This window comes from Giraffa tippelskirchi, chromosome 10, assembly GCF_054371585.1.
Source record: "Giraffa tippelskirchi isolate mGirTip1 chromosome 10, T2T-mGirTip1v1.2.pri, whole genome shotgun sequence".
In the NCBI taxonomy this organism is placed as follows: domain Eukaryota; kingdom Metazoa; phylum Chordata; class Mammalia; order Artiodactyla; family Giraffidae; genus Giraffa; species Giraffa tippelskirchi.
This window is the reverse complement of record NC_137284.1, coordinates 49,984,331-50,004,182: the sequence shown is the minus strand read 5'-3', so window position 1 is coordinate 50,004,182 and position 19,852 is coordinate 49,984,331.

Below are 19,852 nucleotides of genomic sequence, written 5' to 3'. Positions count from 1 at the left end.
GGATTATTTTTTTATTTTATTTTTTGGAATTTATTAGAAGTAAAATTTTTGAAATGATAACAAGAAGAAAGAAACTTGCTGCTGCTGCTAAGTCTCTTCAGTCGTGTCTGACTCTGTGTGACCCCATAGACGGCAGCCCACCAGGCTACCCCGTCCCTGGGATTCTCCAGGCAAGAACACTGGAGTGGACTGAAGCACGTCATTTCCTTCTCCAATGCATGAAAAGTGAAAGTGAAGTCGCTCAGTCGAGTCCGACTCTTAGCGAACCCATGCTGTCCATGGGATTTTCCAGGCAAGAGTACTGGAGTGGGTTGCCATTGCCTTCTTTGAAAGAAACTTGTGAAAATTGCAAGTAAGTTTGGGGGATTAATATCACGATAAAACTGCTTCTATGTTGTCACTTAAAATAATCTTTACGCATTTGTTAGCAATGTACTATTCTTTTGCTTTGGGGGTGTGAAGAGAGTGAATCAATTAAATCATCATTATTTTATTAATAATAATTGAATTTTAAGGCCAAAATCAATATAAACATTCTTAGGACTCTTGATTGCATATGAGGATGAAATAAATATTTCAATTGTAGAATAATTATTTAATGAAAGCAGTCTTTGACAAACAGAAATAAGCTATATATAAACTGAAGGACTTTTTTTTTTTTAAACACAGCAGGCAAACAACTTGATATGCTTAGTGTAAATATGTTCATTAGTTTTCATTTGCCTCAAAATTGTCAGATATTAATGGAAACTATGAATTAATTAGAACTGATTGACAATCATTTGAAGATGCATACTCCCAACTGAATTAACCCATTTCCCCAATGTTCAGCCAAGAAGATGGCATAAATTTAGTGTACTTTAATTATTCTAGAATCTTAGGCTCCCTTCTGTTTATGCATTCATCTTTTTGATGTTCCTAATTCTCATTATGTTTTAAGCTTCAACAACAAATTAACAAAGGTTTTTTTTTCATTATTTTATTTCTATTTGTCCAAAATGCATACATAGATTTTAAGTGCTATAGCAAGTTTTATGTTCCTTTACCGGGTTTTAAATTGCCTTATGTGATGACAACCATCTGCTCAGGGTCTCACTTATCTTTTCCACTGAAGCAACTTAAAATTGACACTAATGGCCTTTTGCAGGCACTTATCCAGAGTAAAGTGGTATACATCTATGGTGATGGCAAATAGACTATCTTAACATTATGAAAGTTCTGTATTTAAATATAATGCTATATACTGTGTTTTCTAAAAATAAATTGACACTGCATTAAAAAAATTAATCAAAGAAGTGGTATGGGTCCTTCATGAAATCTCAATTCCAGCCAGAATAAGAAGTAGGAAATGCGGATATTTAGATTTCTTGAAAAAAAATCCAGATACTGCTTAGCATTACAATTGTAGAAACCCACAGGAGCCTGGTGGGCTACAGTCCATGGGTCACAAGAGTCAGACACGACTTAACTACTAAACCATCACCACCACCACCACCGTATTATCTCATATAATTATTTACTTTATTAGTAAGGGATTTTTTTCTTCCAATTTTATTGAAATGCAGTTACACACAACACTGCATAAATTTAAGGTATACTGAATAATGATTCAATTTGCAGACATCATGAAATATGATTATAATAAGTTTTGTGACTATCCATCATCATCAAAACTAAAGACAAAGACTGAATATTTTTCCTATGATGTTATATAATGCAAGATTTACTCTCTTAAAGATTTTCACATATAACATAGAGCAGTGTTAATTATATTCATCATGTTGTACATGCACCTCTAGTTTTCATTTGTCTTATAGCTAGAAGTTTGTACCTATTGTGGAGCAAACCACTCCAGAATCCTTGCCTGAAAAATCCCATAGACAAAGGAGCCTGGTGGGCCACAGACCATGGGGTCTCAAAGAGTCAGGCACAGCTGAGCGACTAACATTTTCACTTTTATTTTGTACCTTTTAACCACTTTTATCAACATTATTACATTATTATTGAGTATAATCCCCACACTATACATTTGATCCTTGTGACCAAATTATTTTGTAGCTAGAACTTTGTACCTCTTTATCTCCCTCACCTATTTCACTTACCCCTCCACAACCCTCTTCTTTAGCAATCACCGTTCCTTCTCTGTATCTATGATTCTATTTTGTTATTTGTTCATTTGTTTTACTTTTGTTCATTTGTTTTGCTCTTTTAGAGTTAAAATCTAAGTGAGATCATCTGGTATTTGTCTTTCTCTGTCTAATTTATTTCACATCATATAATACCCTCTAGGTCCATCCATGTTTGTTGCAAATGACAAAGTTGTATTCCTTTTCTTATGGCTGAATAATATTACATTGTGTATATGTAGATACACACATGTATATTGCATCTTCTTCATTTATTCCTCTATTGGTAGACACCTAGATTGCTTCTGTATCTTGGCAAGAGTAAATAATGCTGAAATAAACATAGGGCTGTATTTACCTTTTGAATTCGTATTTTTGCTTTCTTTGGAAAAATACCCTAAATTGGAATTTCTGGGTCATATGGTAGATCTATTTTTAATTTTTTGAGGAATCCCCATTCTGTTTTACATAGTGACTGCACCAATATGCATCCCCACCAACAGGGTAAGCGATTCCCCTTTTCTCCACATTTTCATCAAATGTTTTAAAAAAATGACTTATTTCAATGTCTCAAAAGGTGTTTAATGAGAATAATTCTGTATATAAGTGCTGTTATTTACAGGAGTGTTTATTTATAGTATGATAGAATACTGAATTATCTAAATTTAGACTTTGAATGATGGGGTTTGAATTTCTACCCTGTGGCTACTTAGCCTAGTATAATTAGGGAAATATATTTAATCTCCCTGTATCTATTTGGCCCTTTATCAAAGGGATAAATTTTAAATAAAAAAAAGGATTGTTTATAAAATTAAATAATACAATGTGTTAAAATTCATTTAGCAGCAAATAATGTATGAAATTAAATGTTAAGCATATTTGCAGGATATAAAAATGCAGAATTGCATGGCTAAAGAAGGGCTGAGGACACACATCACTGTGCCCATCTTGAACCTTTCTTACACTCTCCAAAATGGTCTCATAGGCAACTTTGGAGAACCTTAGAGTTGAATAGAAATTGGTTGGTAAGAAAACTATTGAAGCTTAATATGGAAAAGGATTAAAAAATATGACTAACTTTACAATTACCATATGTTGCTAAAACAATGTTTATGACATGTTACTGTGTATTGGCAAAGTGCATTTTCAGAACAAGAGCAAGTTTCTTTGATGTGATTCTTAAGTGGGTGCTGTGTTGTGCCACTTGAAGCCTTTTGAAGGCCAAAGTTCTTTTTCCCATTTCTGACAGTGGATTACCCAGTAAGAGTTGCTCACTGGGTTTCGGCAAGAGAAGCTGAATTGCTCTTGAGCTAATCCCCCTTCAGTGGCCAGTCATTGTGAGGTGGCAACAATTCAAAACATGTTTAAAGTATAATGCCTACTCCAGAATATCCCATAGTATCAGCTATTGCCTCCTGTGCAATTTAAACACAATTCTATGTATCCCCATACTCAATCCTGCATCCTTCATCCCACTCAAGTATGGTTTCTTGGAGATCTCCCCAGTAAACCTCATATATGCCACAGGCTTAGAATCTACTTCTGGGCAACATGTTTTCTCCTGAGAGTAGCCATAGGAAGCCAACTCCAAAATCCTGTAAGTCTCTCTAACTGGTCCCCATTGCTGCTAGTATATAAAATACAAATAGTCCTTGGGATTCTGAAGTGATACAGTTGATAAAAACCTTTACCAGCAGTGAAATGTGATGGCATGCCAGTGGAGGACTAGTTTTTATAAACTCTGTAGAACTAAGTATCTGTTGGTTGCTTTGATATTTTGGAAAGAAAAATAAAGGCTGAGTGAAATTATCAATGTAAGGCCTCCTTGGCAACTTAGGGCTTCTCTGGTGGCTCGGATGGTAAAAATAATCTGCCTGCAATGCAGGAAACCTGGGTTTGATCCCTGGGTCAGGGAGATCCCCTGGAGGCAGGTATGGCAACCCACTCAGGTATTCTTGCTTGGAGAATTTCATGGACAGAGGAGACTGGCGGGCTATAGTCTATGGGGCCGCAAAGAGTCAGACACAACTGAGCGACTCAAACTTTCACTGGCAACTTAAACAATGCTCTTATCTTCTGCAGCGAAAGCAAAGAATAAGCAGAGAGTCAGTCCTCATAATGTAGGTGGGTACCCCAGAAAAGTTGATTCTCAAACCCAGTGAATTTCCCTATGGGTCAAGGATGGATTTGGAAAGAAAGGGACCTGACAACCACAACCATAGAAACTGGATTTAATCGCTTGATCGTTTTAAAATTCCAGATATGCCCTGAATCATTGGGTCTGCTGGAGCAACATCCTTCCCTATTAAACACTAGTGCTTCCTATTTCTTTGTGGACAATGAAGAGACTTCTACCTTACAAGATATCAAGCACCCCATACATCATCTAAGGTCACCTGAGCTTCTTCCTGTCAGGGCAGTAACTGAGTCAGTCAAGGAGGCTCTGTGTCTGCTAAGGGTAAGAACACACCATAGGGAATACAAGACCTAGTGAACATGGTCTAGAAGTCAGTTAGCTATGTGACTAGGTCCTGAAGATGATGCAACAAGACTGAGGAATACAAATCAAGAAACTATTAAAGTAGACAGAGGGAAGATTCTGTCAAAGGAAGATTCTATCAAAGTAGACAGAGGGCAAAAACAAAGAGTATTTTATACTTCTACAAAGAATCCGAGAAGTGCTACTGATACTTGCTAGGATGGCTCTTGGAATCTTATACAAAGTGATTAAATGAACGTCTAGGAAATATAGCAGCAGCCATACTAGCATTGTTTTATTACATGAGATGGGAAAACCCAGTTACCTGTGTTCTGTGAGAGATTACAGAACACACACCACTTCCTAAAATTGTAAAGAATGATCCAGTGACTATAGCATCATAATTGTTGAGAGGGTTAGTACTTGTGAGGCTCCTGGCCAGCTACAGTCCATGGGGTTTCAAAGAGTCAGACACAGTTGAGCAACTGAACACAATCTCTAGAGGTGGAAATAACCAAGGGATCTGGGCCCTTTGTAGCTGGAGGTATGATAGAATGCTGAAATAATAGAGCTGAAGAGCTGGTTTGTAGAAAGCAAAGGACAGACTTACCCTACTGGGCACCAAGGTCTGAGTGACAGTGAGGGTTTTCTGACCTGAAGAAAAGGACAGAGATATTTAATTTATGTCTTAACATGTTCATAAAGTCAATATAGATGGAAAGCCAAGCAGAGTTATGATTAGCTTGTACAAGCAAAATTAAGCTCAGTCTGGAAATTGTCACTTTTACCCATACAAGAAAAAAGTTGAAAAAAAAAACAAAAACTAGAAATCAAAACCTTAGCCCCAAAATTGAGGTTACTGAACAAGCCATCACCCACAAAACTCAAGATATAAGTAAATAAAGAGAGTCACATTTGAGATCAACTTGCCAGGAACAGAAATAGCTTGGAGCCAGTGACTGGTAAGGAAACTGATAGGACATCGTCTATGAACTTCTGGAGGCTAAATGTGGACCACTTTGAGAACTCCCGAGGCTCCAGGGTGAAGAAGGAGCAAGCACTTTCACAGGTTTTTAACCTCCATAGCATCCCCATCAGGATTTCATGGTAAAGATCAAAGAAAAATCCACTCCTCTTCCAAGCAGCAGAGAGGAAAAAGTCTTCACTGGGAATACTTACAGTGATTTCTCTGTGGCAAAGGACTGCCCTCGAAGCAACTTCTGCCTCCTGGAGTTCAATATGGCCTTGGTTAATGACAAGGATACAACTCTGTCCTATGCCTTCTGTTTCACATAAAAGAGAAAAGACTACGAAGAGCTTTTGAAGGACAGAGCCCAGGGAATCAGACTCACTTAAAAAGATGAGATTTAATCATTATCTTAATAGAATGTTTCCCCTTCTGGTACCTTATGGCCACTTCAAAAGGGCTCCAGTATTATAACAGTGGATTTTTGCTAAAATAGCTGCAAATTCAAGCCCAGTTTAGGAAGGAGTTCTTAGAGAAATACAAAGACAACAGTAGAGAAAATATAAAAACGAAACCAACCAACCAAACAAACAAAAAATACGGAAACTTAAGACTCTGTTTCCAAAAGCTATAACACTGAACCTAGCACAGCTCCCAGCCAATTTACAAAAACCTGACATTAAAATCCTAATTACTATAGATCTATTACTTGATACATCATGTCTAACGTTTAACAACAACAACAAATCACAAGCCATGCCAAAGGCAAAAGAACAGTCTAGTTCCTGAAGAAACAAAAGAAGCATCATAACCAAACTCAAATATGATACTGATTTTGAATAAGTGTATTTAACCACAATTAACAGAAGAAAAGGATCATGTTTTAAGCTTCAACCATGCTATAGCATGTGTCATACTATCCTTCCTTTCCAGAATTGAATAATACTCTACGTAGATAGCACATTTTCTTATCCATTCCACCTGCCAATGGACATATGGATTGCTTCCAACTTGTGGCTAGTATGCTAACTATTGTTCAAAATTCCTGCTTTTAATTCTTTTGTATAAATACTCAGAAGTGAAATTGCTAGATCATATGATAATTCTATGTTTAATGTTTTGAGAAATTACCATACTGTTTTCCACAGTGGCTGCACCTTACATTCCCAACCACCAGCGACATACAAGGTTATACTTTCTCTATATCTTTTCCTTGTTATTTTTTATAAACTTGTTATTTTTGTAATGTTTATCTTAATAAGAATGTCCTACTTTCCTTTAATATATTCTTAAGACATAGTATCAGTTCAGTTCAGTTTCTCAGTAGTGTCTGACTCTTTGCGATCCCATGGACTGCACCACACCAGGCTTCCCAGTCCATCACCAACTCCAGGAGCTAGCTCAAACGCATGTCCAACCAGTTGGTGATGACATTCAACCATCTCATCATCTGTCATCCCCTTCTCCTCCTGCTTTCAATTTTTCCTGGCATCAGGGTCTTTTTCAATGAGTCAGTTCTTTGCATCAGATGGCCAAAGTATTGGAGCATAAGCATCAGTCCTTCCAATGAATATTGAGGACTGATTTCCTTTAGGATTGACTGATTGGATCTCCTTGCGTTCCAAGGGACTCTCCAGAGTCTTCTCCAACAACACAGTTCAAAAGCATCAATTCTTCAGTGCTCAGCTTTCTTTATGGTCCAACTCTCACATACATACATAACTACTGGAAAAACCATAGCTTGTATTAGATAGACTTTTGTCAGTAAAGTAATGTGAGCACATCGTGGTTATCTGGGTCATTAATTTCTTTTATTCATTTATTTTTTTGTATAGTTCTTTAGTGTATTCTTGCCGCCTCTTCTTAATATCTTCTGCTTCTGTTAGGTCCGTAATGTTTCTCTCCTTCATTGTACCCATCTTTGCTTGAAATGTTCTTTGGTAACTCTTGATATCAATTTTCTTGACGAGATCTCTAATCTTTCCCATTCTACTGTTTTCTTCTGTTTCTTTGCACTGATCACCGAGGAAGACTTTCTTAACTCTCCTTCTTATTCTTTGGAATTCTGCATTCAGATAGGTATATCTTTCCTTTTCTCCTTTTCCTTTCATTTCTCTTCTTTTCCCAGTGATTTGTAAGGCCTCTTCACACAACTGTTTTGCCTTTTCTTTTTTTTAAATTAGTTTATTTTCTATTTTTTAACTTTATAATATTGTATTTGTTTTGCCATGTATTGACATGAATCCACCATGGGTGTACATGTTTTCCCCTTCCAGAACCCCCCTTCCACCTCCCTCCCCATCCCATTTCTTCTTCTTGGGATGTTTTTGATCACTGCCTCCTGTACAGTATTATGAACTCCCATCCATAGTTCTTCAGGAACTCTGTCTATCACATCTAATCTCTTGAATCTATTTGTCACTTCCACTGATTTAATTAGGTCATACCTGAATGGACTAATGATTTCCTCTACTTTCTTCAGTTTAAGTTTGAATTTGGCGATAAGGAATTCATGTTCTGAGTGACACTCAGCTCCCCATCTTGTTTTTGCTGACTAGATAGATCTTCTCTATCTCAGCCTCAAAGATTATAATCAATCTTATTTCGGTATTGACAATCTGCTGATGTCCATGTGTAGAGTCTTCTCTCGTGTTGTTGGAAGAGGGTGTTTGTTATGACCAGTGTGTTCTCTTGGCAAAACTCTGTTTGCCTTTGCCCTGCTTCATTTTGTACTCCACGGCCAAACTTGCCTGTTACTTCAGGTATCTCTTGACTTTCTACTTATGCATTCCAGTCCCCTATGATGAAAAGGACATCTTTCTTTTTTTTTTTTTTCACAGAAACATTCAACTTCACTTCTACGGCATAGTGGTTGGGGCATAGACTTGGATTACTGTGATATTGAACAGCTTTCCTTGGAAACAGACAGAGGTCTGTTTGGTCACTTTTTGAGACTGCACCCAAGTACTGCATTTTAGACTCTTTTGTTGACTATGGATGCTATTCCATTTCTTCAAAGGGATTCTTGCCCACAGTAGTAGATATAATGGTCATCTGAATTAAATTCACCTATTACAGGCCATTTTACTTCACTGATTTCTAAAATGTCAATGTTCACTTTTGCCATCTCCTATTTGACCACTTTCAATTTACCTTGATACATGGACCTAACATTCCAAGTTCCTATGAAATATTGTCCTTTATTTTATTGGACTTTATTTCCATCACCAGACACATCCACAACTGGGCATTTTCTTCACTTTGGCTCTGTCTCATCATTCTTTCTGCAATTACTTCTTCATTCTTCTCCAGTGGCATATTGGGCACCTACCGACCTGGAGAGTTCATCTTTCAATGTCTTTTTTTTTTTTTTTTCCTTTTCATATTGTTCATGGGGTTCTCAAGGCAAGGATACTGAAATAGTTTGACATTTCCTTCTCCAGTCAACCACATTTTGTCAGGACTTTCCACCATGACCCATCAGTCTTGGGTGGCCCTACATGGCATGGCTCATAGCTTCATTGAGTTAGGCAAGGTTGTGGTTCATGTGATCAGTTTGGTTAGTTTTCTATGATTGTGGTTTTCATTCTGTCTGCTCTCTGATGGAGAAGGATAAGAGGCTTGTCAAAGCTTCCTGATGGGAGAGACTGAAAATATAGTATAGAACTGCACATATTTTTATATGCTTTTACTTCTACACCATTTTTGTCTTTAAATTTAACAAGTCTCATAAGCAAAATATGTTTGAATTGTGTTATTTATCTAATCTATCTTTTAACTGGATCATTTCTGTTTAGTAATTTAATAAGATTAAATGATTGGATGTATCTATCATCTTTCTGCTAGTTTTTATTTCTCCTATCTTTTATTGTCCCCTATTTTCCCTTTGATTTCTTTTTTCAATTGAGCATATTTTATGGTTACATTTTCTTCATTTGGATAATTATCTTCAACCTCATAAATAAAGGCTTTGCTGTTTACCTCCAAGTGATATATCCACTTCAAGGCAATGTAAACACTGCTCAGGATGGTATGTCTACTTCTCCCCAGTCACACCTTATGTTATTACCATCTGATTTACTTATTCATACTGAAAACTCTAAAATACTTTGTTTTTGTCAATTATATTTTCAAAATATTTAAATTATAAGGAAAATATTATTTGTTTTCCAATTTGGATACCTTTCTCCATTATCATTCCTTTGTGTAGCTGTCTGCTTCCATCTGCTAAATAATCAAATCTCTATTCCTTAAAAAACTGGAAACAGAACTGCCATACAACCCAGCAATCCCACTGCTGGGCATACACACTGAGGAAATCAGAATTGAAAGAGACACGTGTACTTCAATGTTCCTCACAGCACTGTTTACAATAGCCAGGACATGGAATCAACCTAGATGTCCATCAGCAGATGAATGGATAAGAAAGCTGTGGTACATATACACAATGGAATATTACTCAGCTATTAAAAAAATACATTTGAGTAAGTTCTAATGAGGTGGATGAAACTGGAGCCTATTATACAGAGTGAAGTAAGTCAGAAAGAAAAACACCAATACAGTATATTAATGCATACATATAGAATTTAGAAAGATGGTAACAACAACTCTATATGCAAGACAGCACAAGAGACACAGATATAAAGAACAGACTTTTGGACTCTGTGGGAAATGGTGAGGGTGGGATGATTTGAGAGAATAACACTGAAACATGTATATTACCGTATGTGAAAAAGACGACCAGTCCGGGTTCCATGCATGAAACAGGGCACTCAAAGCCAGTGCACTGGGATGGCCCAGAGGGATGGGATGGGGATGGAGGTGGGAGGGGGTTTGGGATGGAGGGACACATGTACACCTGTGTCTGATTCATGTCAATGTAAGGCAAAAACCACCACAATATTGTAAAGTGATTAGCCTCCAATTATAATAAATAAATTGCTCTAAAAAAAATAGTCAAATCTCTGTAGCAGTGGGTTTGGTGGATTCAATCAGCTGTGATATAGAACTCACAGATACAGTGGGCTGAGTATATGATGTGGTTTCATATGAGGGATTTCAACATCTACGTACACATTTTGGCTGACATGGCCCTTTATATGTGAAAAAACTTTTATCTCTTTTGTGAAATATATTGTCTTCGTGTCTTGAGTTTTAAGTTTGTTGTTGTACTTTTCTCCATACTATATTTGTTAGATACTACTTATTTCCTCATATCTTCTTCCTCTCTATGCAATGTGTCTCTACTCCATTACTCTTTTTTGTGGGGGGGGGGAGGTGGAATGGGAAATTTTTAATTTTGATGACATTTTTTGCCCATGACATTATTTGACTTTTTCCCCATTTTTATAAGTTATGATAAAATATACACAATATGAAATTTATAAATATAAAAAGAATACAATATGGTCCAGTGGTTAAGAATCTACATTTCCTTTTTAAAGGCTGAGTAATATTCCATTGTGTAGATGGGAGAATGGCATGGAAGCATGTAAATTATCATATGTGAAACGAATCGCCAGTCCAGGTTCAATGCATGATACAGGGTGCTTGGGGCTGGTGCACCGGGATGACCCAGAGGGATGGGATGGGGAGGGAGGTGAAAAAGGGGTTCTGGAAGGGGAAAACATGTATACCCATGGTGGATTCACGTCAATGTATGACAAAACAAATACAATATTGTAAAGTTAAAAAATAGAAAATAAACTAAAAAAAAAAACCAGAATCTACATGTCTGCTGCATGAGACATAGGTTTGATTTCTAGTTGGGGAAAAGGAATCTTGCAGGTCATGCAGTATGACTCTCACCAAAAAAAAAAAAAAAAAATAGTAAACATAATATAAAATATATCTTCCTAACCATTTTAAGTATATAGTTTAGTCATATTAAGTACATTCATAATGTTGTACAACAATCACCACCATTTATCTTTGAAACCCTCCTCATCTTGAAAAACTGAAAAAACATTAAACAATTACTCCCCGCTTCCTCTTTCCCACAGGTCCTGGAAACCATCATTCTATTTTCTATCTCTATAATTTTGACTACTCTTAACTAATTCTCACTTAGAGAGAGAAAACTTTAACATTTTTATTATGTTCCTTTGTATAGTTGTATTCGTATTTCTTATGTTTGGTTTTTGTGGTGCTTCTTAAGTCAGTCACTAGTTTTCAACAAATTTGACAATGATTTCTTTAAATATTATGTCTGTCCCTACCCCTATCCAAGAGATCCAAATTTTCCATTTATCAGAGCCTTTAAATTGTCTCACAACTCATTGAAGTTCTTATCATTTTGTTTAAATTTTGTTTTCCCTCTCTGCTAAGTTACTTTTGATAGTTTCTCATGACATGTCTCCAGATCTACTGTTCCTCTCTCTGCAAAGCAACCTGCGTTAATCTCACCCAGTATAATTTTCACCTCAGATATTGTAGTTTTTTTTTTTAATAGAAATGCTATTCTGCATTTACTTTCAATTTTTCAACACAAGCAATGCATTTATACCAACTGCTTTAATTCTCTGTCTACACAATCACATTTGTGTCAATTTGGGATCAGTTTTGATTGAATTCTGTCCCTCTTTCTTAATGTGCTGCATATTTCTCTTCTTTGCCATGTTAGATTGGATGCCAAGGATTGTAATTTTACCTGTTGTGGTGTTGTCCAATGTGTTTATATATATTATATATATATAATATTATACATTATATTATATAACATAATATGTATAATATAATATGTATAATATATTATATATATAGTCTTGAGTTATTCCCTGGAGCACAGTTAATTTAGTTGAAAACAGTTTGATCCTTTTGAATCTACTATTGAGATTTGTTAAGTAGGCTCACTTCAGCACTTAATTTAGGGCTAATTATTGCCCACCACTGAGCCAAGACTCTTTGGAATGCCTGCATGCCTGAGGAAACTTCAAGCCTGTGGAGGTCTGAGTATAAGTAGGTGGTGATGTTTATAATATAACATTTGTAATGCAAGAGGAGAGTTTTAAATGTCTGTCTCACAGAGCTGGGAGGTTAGGAGTTGCTTCCTCAATGGCTGCCCATGGAAACTCTCATTATGCTTTTGAAACTTTGAACTCAGGTTTGGAAGAACAGAGACCTTCATTTGTCAGCAATTTGAGCATGGGTCATTAAAGAGTTGTCTGACCCAGGATGCTATTTTATTAATTCACCGTGAATAACATACCTGTCAAAAGAGCCAGAATGCTCCAGATCAGCCCATTCTATCCTGATAGCCAACATACAGCCTAAGTTAAATGACAGCTTACTAATTTTTTTTAATGAGAAGCAGCTGGCAAACTTGTATGACAATGAATTCAATCCTTGCATGGGGAGCCAAGTGAGATCCAGGTGACAATATATAAGTATCTTACACTATGGTAATGAGATAATTTGAATTTGAATATGTGGGTCACCCAGTTCTAACAATTTAGCTAAAAGGATTTGTTTTCTTTTTTCATTCAAGAAGTGAATATTTGAATTTTATAGTCAATGTTCTCTCTCCCTTATTGTCTCTGCCAAATATATATTTTTATTTTCTTTCATAATCTAAAGGTTACTAATCTCCCATATTTCTGAAACATATATTCTTTCCTTAAATGGGCTCATAGATTTAATTCTTAATATACTCAATTTATAATATATTTTGAGTCACTTAGTCTTTTAGGGTGTTTATTCATTTTTTCTCACTAATTCACATCATTTTAATTTGCATATTAACACAAAGGGAAACTATCTTTTCTTCTTTTACAAGTTATTGGAAAAAAACATCATTTTAATGTGGAATCAGTGGGAATAAAAACTTACTTTATGTTAGGCAAATGCCTAACTCAGTCATTTAAGTCATTTAAGTTGGATTACTATTAAAGATACCACTTTTCATTTCTCAGTGACTAACATGATCATAGCATATATGTAGAAATGCAGTTCCACCTGCTGTCTCAAGACATGGGAGTGCCAATCATAATGTTATCACCTGGAATGTGAAGGATACATCTATGAATGCTGGACACAGGCTCTGAATATAGGAGCAAGTCCCTGACCTTTTCGCTGAGAAACATTTTGTCCAAGTTGCTGCATCTTTGGAAGAATCAGAGTGGTTCTAGGGGAAAATGTGAGGAAAAGTTGATGAACCTCTTGTTCAGTAAGGAAAGGAATTATTCAAACATTTTAACTTCTTTAATGGCCTTGATGATGGGTGTTTAGACATCAATTCAGTAGTAAATTGCAAGAAGAAGAAGAAGAACGAGTAGGAAGAGGAAGAGAAATAGGTGGAAGAGGAGAAGTAAAAAAGAGGAGCAAGTGGGGGGAAACAGGAGAAAGAGGAGAAGGAAATGAATTAATCTAATTTGGAGATAGAAACATTAAAGAAAAATACTTTATTCTACACTAGCTTTGGGGTTCATGTACAAAGTATAATGGGATCTTTTTCTTCCCCCATGTCTTCACATAATGTTAATGTCTTTCATGATGTTATTGGTTTATCTAAAATACAGTATCATGAGTCATTCTTTAAGACTTAGGAAAAAAAACTTGAAACATGCTTTGCTTACTACGTGTATGAAAACAGATTTACTTCCTGGGTTTTAAGGAAAGTGAGTGCTATCATTTTACCATCAGCTCTACCATTGCAGAGTTGACCAATTCAGCCACACTTCTGCCTAGCTTTAATTAAAATTTTAGTGGAAGATGAAGAGTCTCCTTTGCAGATTCATCATAATAAAAGCATTTCTAGAGCTTGTGACATTCAAAATCTACTTAAGTCTTATTCAGAAACAGTGAACATAATTTACACCAAGTTTGGTAATCTTGATGATCAAAGATTCCTGGTATACTATGACTTGTTCATTACTAGATCTGTGAAGTGAAGTCGAAAGAAATTCCTGTTACTCTACACACGAATACAATAGATGTGCCAAGTATAACTGCTATGAAGATGAGCCAAAGGATTAAATTCCTTTGTTTGTTTTTGAAGATGTTTCCTCTAAAGGAACTGAGAACCACATAAACATAAACAGTATATCCCATAGAACCATTTGATGCGAGATATCCATCTACTCCATCAACTACACCATCTCATAATCTTAAAATTGGAAAAAAAGATAATTACTTCTTTCATAGTCGTGAAAACAACTGAAGTAGTGATACTTGGGTTTTCTAAAAAAAAATACCTAAATTAATTCTCCATACTCACAGTAGGTTGCTTGTGTCACCTACTATATTCATAGATATATATGAGTATATGTATATGTATATATATATATGTGTGTGTGTGTGTGTGTGTGTGTGTGTGTATATAGCAACACACTCCAGTATTCTTGCCTGGAAAATCTCATGGAGAGAGGAGTCTGGAGGGCTACAGTCCATAGCATTGCAGAGAGTTGGACATGACTGTGCCTATGATTCTATATACATATATATATATGTATATATTAATAAACATGCATATACAAAATTTCTACCTCATCAATTTTTGTGCCACAAATAAATATTTATAATAGCTTGTCTAACCTTTTGAAAGTAAATAGTCTAAAAAGAAATACATGATTTCCACCCAAATCTGGCTCTCATACAGAGATTCCTGTCTCCTTGAATGGCAACACTATCCATCTGCTCTTTGAAGCAAATCTCTGGGAGTCCTTCTTGACACCTCTCTCCCTCAGCCACTGTCCATCTAGATTTTATCCACTACAATTTCTAAATTCTTTCTTCCATAGCAAATTATGCCATTTCAGTCCAAATCATCCCTACCTCCAACATGGAATACTGCCATATGTTTTGTTTTCTTCAGGTCATTTTGCCCGTTTTATCTGCACAAAGATAGAGTGAACTTTAAGCAGCACACATACCACCATCCTCATAGAATGTTTTGTGTTTTACCATTTGATTAAGTATAAAGGTCAAAACAATTCATAACAAGCTTCAAGTATTGTACACTTTATCCGTGGGTATAACTTCACCTAAACTTGATATGTGTGTTGCTCTTCCTTTTGTTCCCTAAAAGAAACATGTGCATCCTTCACCAGCTGTTTGCTCTGCCTGTAATAAAGGTCATTTATGCTTCTTCATCTTTTCTAATGACACCACTTTTATTCTTCAATAAATCTTTCATATCTTTGTTCATGTCACTTCCTCAATGAAAACACCCCTGAAACATCTCCAAGATTGAAAACCGTTCTGTTTATGCTCTCATAGATCTTATCTCAATATATATTCCATGTACTATAGTAAACTCAATATTTCTTCTTTTGCTTATACACTTTGACTTTTGTTTTCTTTTCACCAGATGGAACAATTAGCACAGGGCAGCCCTACTGTAGATGCCCAATAACTAAGTTTGAAAGAATAAACAAATGGTGAGAAGAATTACAGGCAGAGTGAAGTATGCAGTGTCAGAAGGAGTATTTGTTATTTTGGTAACTAAGGAAGTCAAGCCCATTTTTATTTCTGGCCTAAGATCTTCAAGATTATAATTTAACTTCACATGGAACAAATCATAATCATGCATGGAAAACTTCTCAGGCCTTATGACTAATGCCCAGTGACATTAAAACAGCTTGCAAAATCTTAGAAAATCCATGAAGTATTCAAACCCGAATTTCATATGCTTAGAGACAAGGTCAAATGATTAACCCTTTCAATATACACAACAGGTTTTGATTCAAACTGCAAAACTGTGCTCCTGAGCCATCCTAACTTAGGTAAAGCAATCCTATGGTATAGGAGTAACTTTATAACACACATCTTTATGTTAAACACTCATAGAAAGTGACCATAAATGTGAGCCTTAAATGAATATTTGATTCATCATGAATGGAATTTCCAATTCTCAGTTGCCATTTCTAAAGATCCAAGAAGTTTTATAACTTACAATTAAGTTAATCATATATATTGTACACATCTTATTACATTTCACTTGAATTTAAGTTACATGTAAGCACCACAAGGACAGAGGGTTCCCTGATGGCTCAGATGGTAAAGAATCTGCCTGCAATGCAGCATACCAGGATTCACTTCCTAGGTCAGGAAGATCCCCTGGAGAAGGGAATGGCAACCCACCCCAGTATTCTTGTCTGGAAAATTCCATGAATAGAGGAGTTAGGGCTACAGTGGGGTTGCAAAGAATAGGACACGGCTGGGTGATTGAGTACACACACAAAGTAAAACCTATGCAGTTTATTCTATCATGCTGTGTTTAGGAGAATATGAAAAATGTCCTAACAAAATGCATTTGATGCACACAAACAGTGTTATACTTTTCTCTACTCATCTAAAAAGTTCTTTAAGAAGATCATGACTATTTTAACCCCAATAACTGCTTTTCTATTCTTATTCAGAATATGTGACACCTAATATATTAACTGCTTTAGATATTTTTTAATTTGATTAAAAAAATAAGAAATCTATCTTGTGCCATGCTCATTTTATTCAGCTATTTGCCTTTGATAAACTTAATAGCCTTGTAACTATATTCACAAAATAAGGACATTTTATTATTGTCCTTACTTCACTGTAACTGAAAATTTTACTTGTTTTTCATTTTATTTTATCTTATTTTTTTGTTATTTTTTGCTTTTTGTTTTTGCCTGTGCCATGTGGCTTGTGGGATTTTAGTTCCTTAATCAGGGATTGAACCCAGCCCCAGCTGTGAAAACTTGGAGCTGTAACCACTGATCACCAAGGAATTCCCAAATCATCTTGTTTTTAATAGAGTAATCAAAGTGCAAACATAAAGCTTCAGGAGCTAAAATTCCAAATTAAAACATTAAAGAGCACAATTGTTTCAGTGTTGAGCTAGGAGTTTTCCTGCTTCAGGGGAACTTGGCATGTAACGCAGTCCTGGTGCCTTGATTCACAAGTCAGCAAGTTTTCCAAACTTGATTTTGTAGCTGATCATTCTTAAATCAAATTAGACATTTTTTAAACCATGTCTAACAAGAATGCAGGAAAGAAAACTAGGCTGAACTCTGCTTCTGGTGTCAACAGTATTATATAATGAGGTAACCACTGGTAATTGTGTTTAGTTCAATAACACTTTTAATTACGCTTGAGCTCTCCTTCAGGGTCTATGGATTTTCCTGATTCAAAATAAACAGCTGAAAGCCACGTGAAGGTAACCTCATGGATTTCTGTTTCCTAATTAAAGTACAGAAACATCACTTTTCCCATTGCAGCCCTAGACAAAATAAACTTGTACTTAACAGTTTTACAGTCAAAATCCCTTGTTTTTGTATGGAACTAATATTGTATCTTTAGCTTCTGTATATCCTGTCTACTTATTTTCATGTCTGGAATGCAATGGGTACTTAATTAATTTCTCTTGAATGAAGAAAAGGACACTGAAACACATAATGCAGAGATATATCATTTGTTGAGTTGGGATGATTTTGTCTATTCCTAGGTATAGACAATGAAGGATTAGTGACACATTTTTGTAGCCAATTACGTCGGTGTCTTTCCACTTTCTATACATTGTTTCTCCATACCCTCCTCCATCCATGTTCATTCTAAAATGAAAAATGAGAGAAAATGTTAATGCACCCAAGTTTTCTAATCACCAGTCTTCTGGCAACATTTCTTTTCCTTGAAGAGTTTCATCCACATTTGCTAAATACATACTGACAAAGTAAGTCAATGAGAACATTAATAGGAATCACTCTTAGGCTTTTGTTGTTGTTGCTGTTTATGCTTCCTGTGAAAAGAGTCATTTCATAGAGAAAGAGATTATCCGTCATACACATGTATGTTCTGGGATTAGTATTTCTGAATTAAAAAAGACAAAGGAAATGATGTAAACCAATTAAGACATGATATCCCCACTTCTTTTTGTTTTTCTGCTTCAGGTTCTGGCCAAGAGAAATAGGCTAATTTGTATATAGATCATCAGTAACCAAAGTCAGTTATTGAATAAGGATATATATAAACTAGATTAAATAATTGTGTCAGCATTTTCTGTAGTACTGAGAAACGCAAAAACATTTGATCCTGCTGCCAATAGGATTTTTGTTCCTGAATTTCTTTTATTTTCAATTCAGTTCAGTCATTCAGCCGTGTTTGACTCTCTGTGGCCCCATGGACTGCAGCACGCCAGGCTCCCCTGTCCAGAACCAACTACTGGAGTTTACTCAAACATGTCCATTGCATCGGTGATGCCATCCAACCATTTCATCCTCTGTAGTCCCCTTCTCCACCTACCTTCATCTTTCCCAGCATCAGGGTCTTTCTCAACGAGTCTGTTCTTCACATCAAGTGTCCAAAGTTTTAGAGTTTCAGCCTCATCATCAGTCCTTCCAATGAATATTCAGGATTGATTTTCTTTAGGACTTACTGGTTTGATCTCCTTGTTGTCCAAGGGGCTCTCCAGAGTCTTCTCCAACACCACAGTTTGAAAGCATCAATTCTTCAACGCTCACCTTTCTTTCTAGTCCAAATCTTACATCCATACATGACTACTGGAAAAACCATAGCTTAGACTAGATGGATATTTTTTGGAAAAGTAATGTGTCTGATTTTTAATATGCTGTCTAGGTTGGTCATAGCTCTGCTTCGAAGGAGCAAGTGTCTTTTAATTTCAAGGCTGTAGTCATCATCTCGTACTCTTATCTGGAAAATCCCATGGATAGAGGAGCCTGGTAGGCTGCAGTCCATGAGGTCGCTAGGAGTCAGACACGACTGAACGACTTCACTTTCATGCATTGGAGAAGGAAATGGCAATCCACTCCAGTATTCTTGCCTGGAGAATCCCAGGGGTAGGGGAGCCTGGTGGGCTGCCATCTATGGGGTCACACAGAGTCAGACATGACTGAAGTGACCTTGCAGCAGCAGCAGCAGCAGTCATCATCTATAGTGATTTTGGAGTCCCCCAAAATAAAATCTCTCACTGTTTCCATTGTTTCCCTATCTATTTGCCACAAAGTGATAGGACTGGATGCCATGATCTTTGTTTTTTGAAGGTTGAGTTTTAAGATAGCTTTTTCACTCTCTTGTTTTACCTTCATCAAGAGGCTCTTTAATTCCTCTTCGCTTTCTGCCAAAAAGGTGGTGTCATCTTCGTATCTGAGCTTATTGATATTTTTCCCAGCAATCTTGATTCCAGTTTGTGCTTCATCCAGCCTGGTGTTTTGCATGATGTACTTTGCCTATAAGTTAAATGAACAGAGTGACAATATACAGCCTTGACATACTCCTTTCCTGATTTGGAACCAGTCTGTTGTTCCATGTCCAGTTCTAATTGTTGCTTCTTGACCTTCATACAGATTT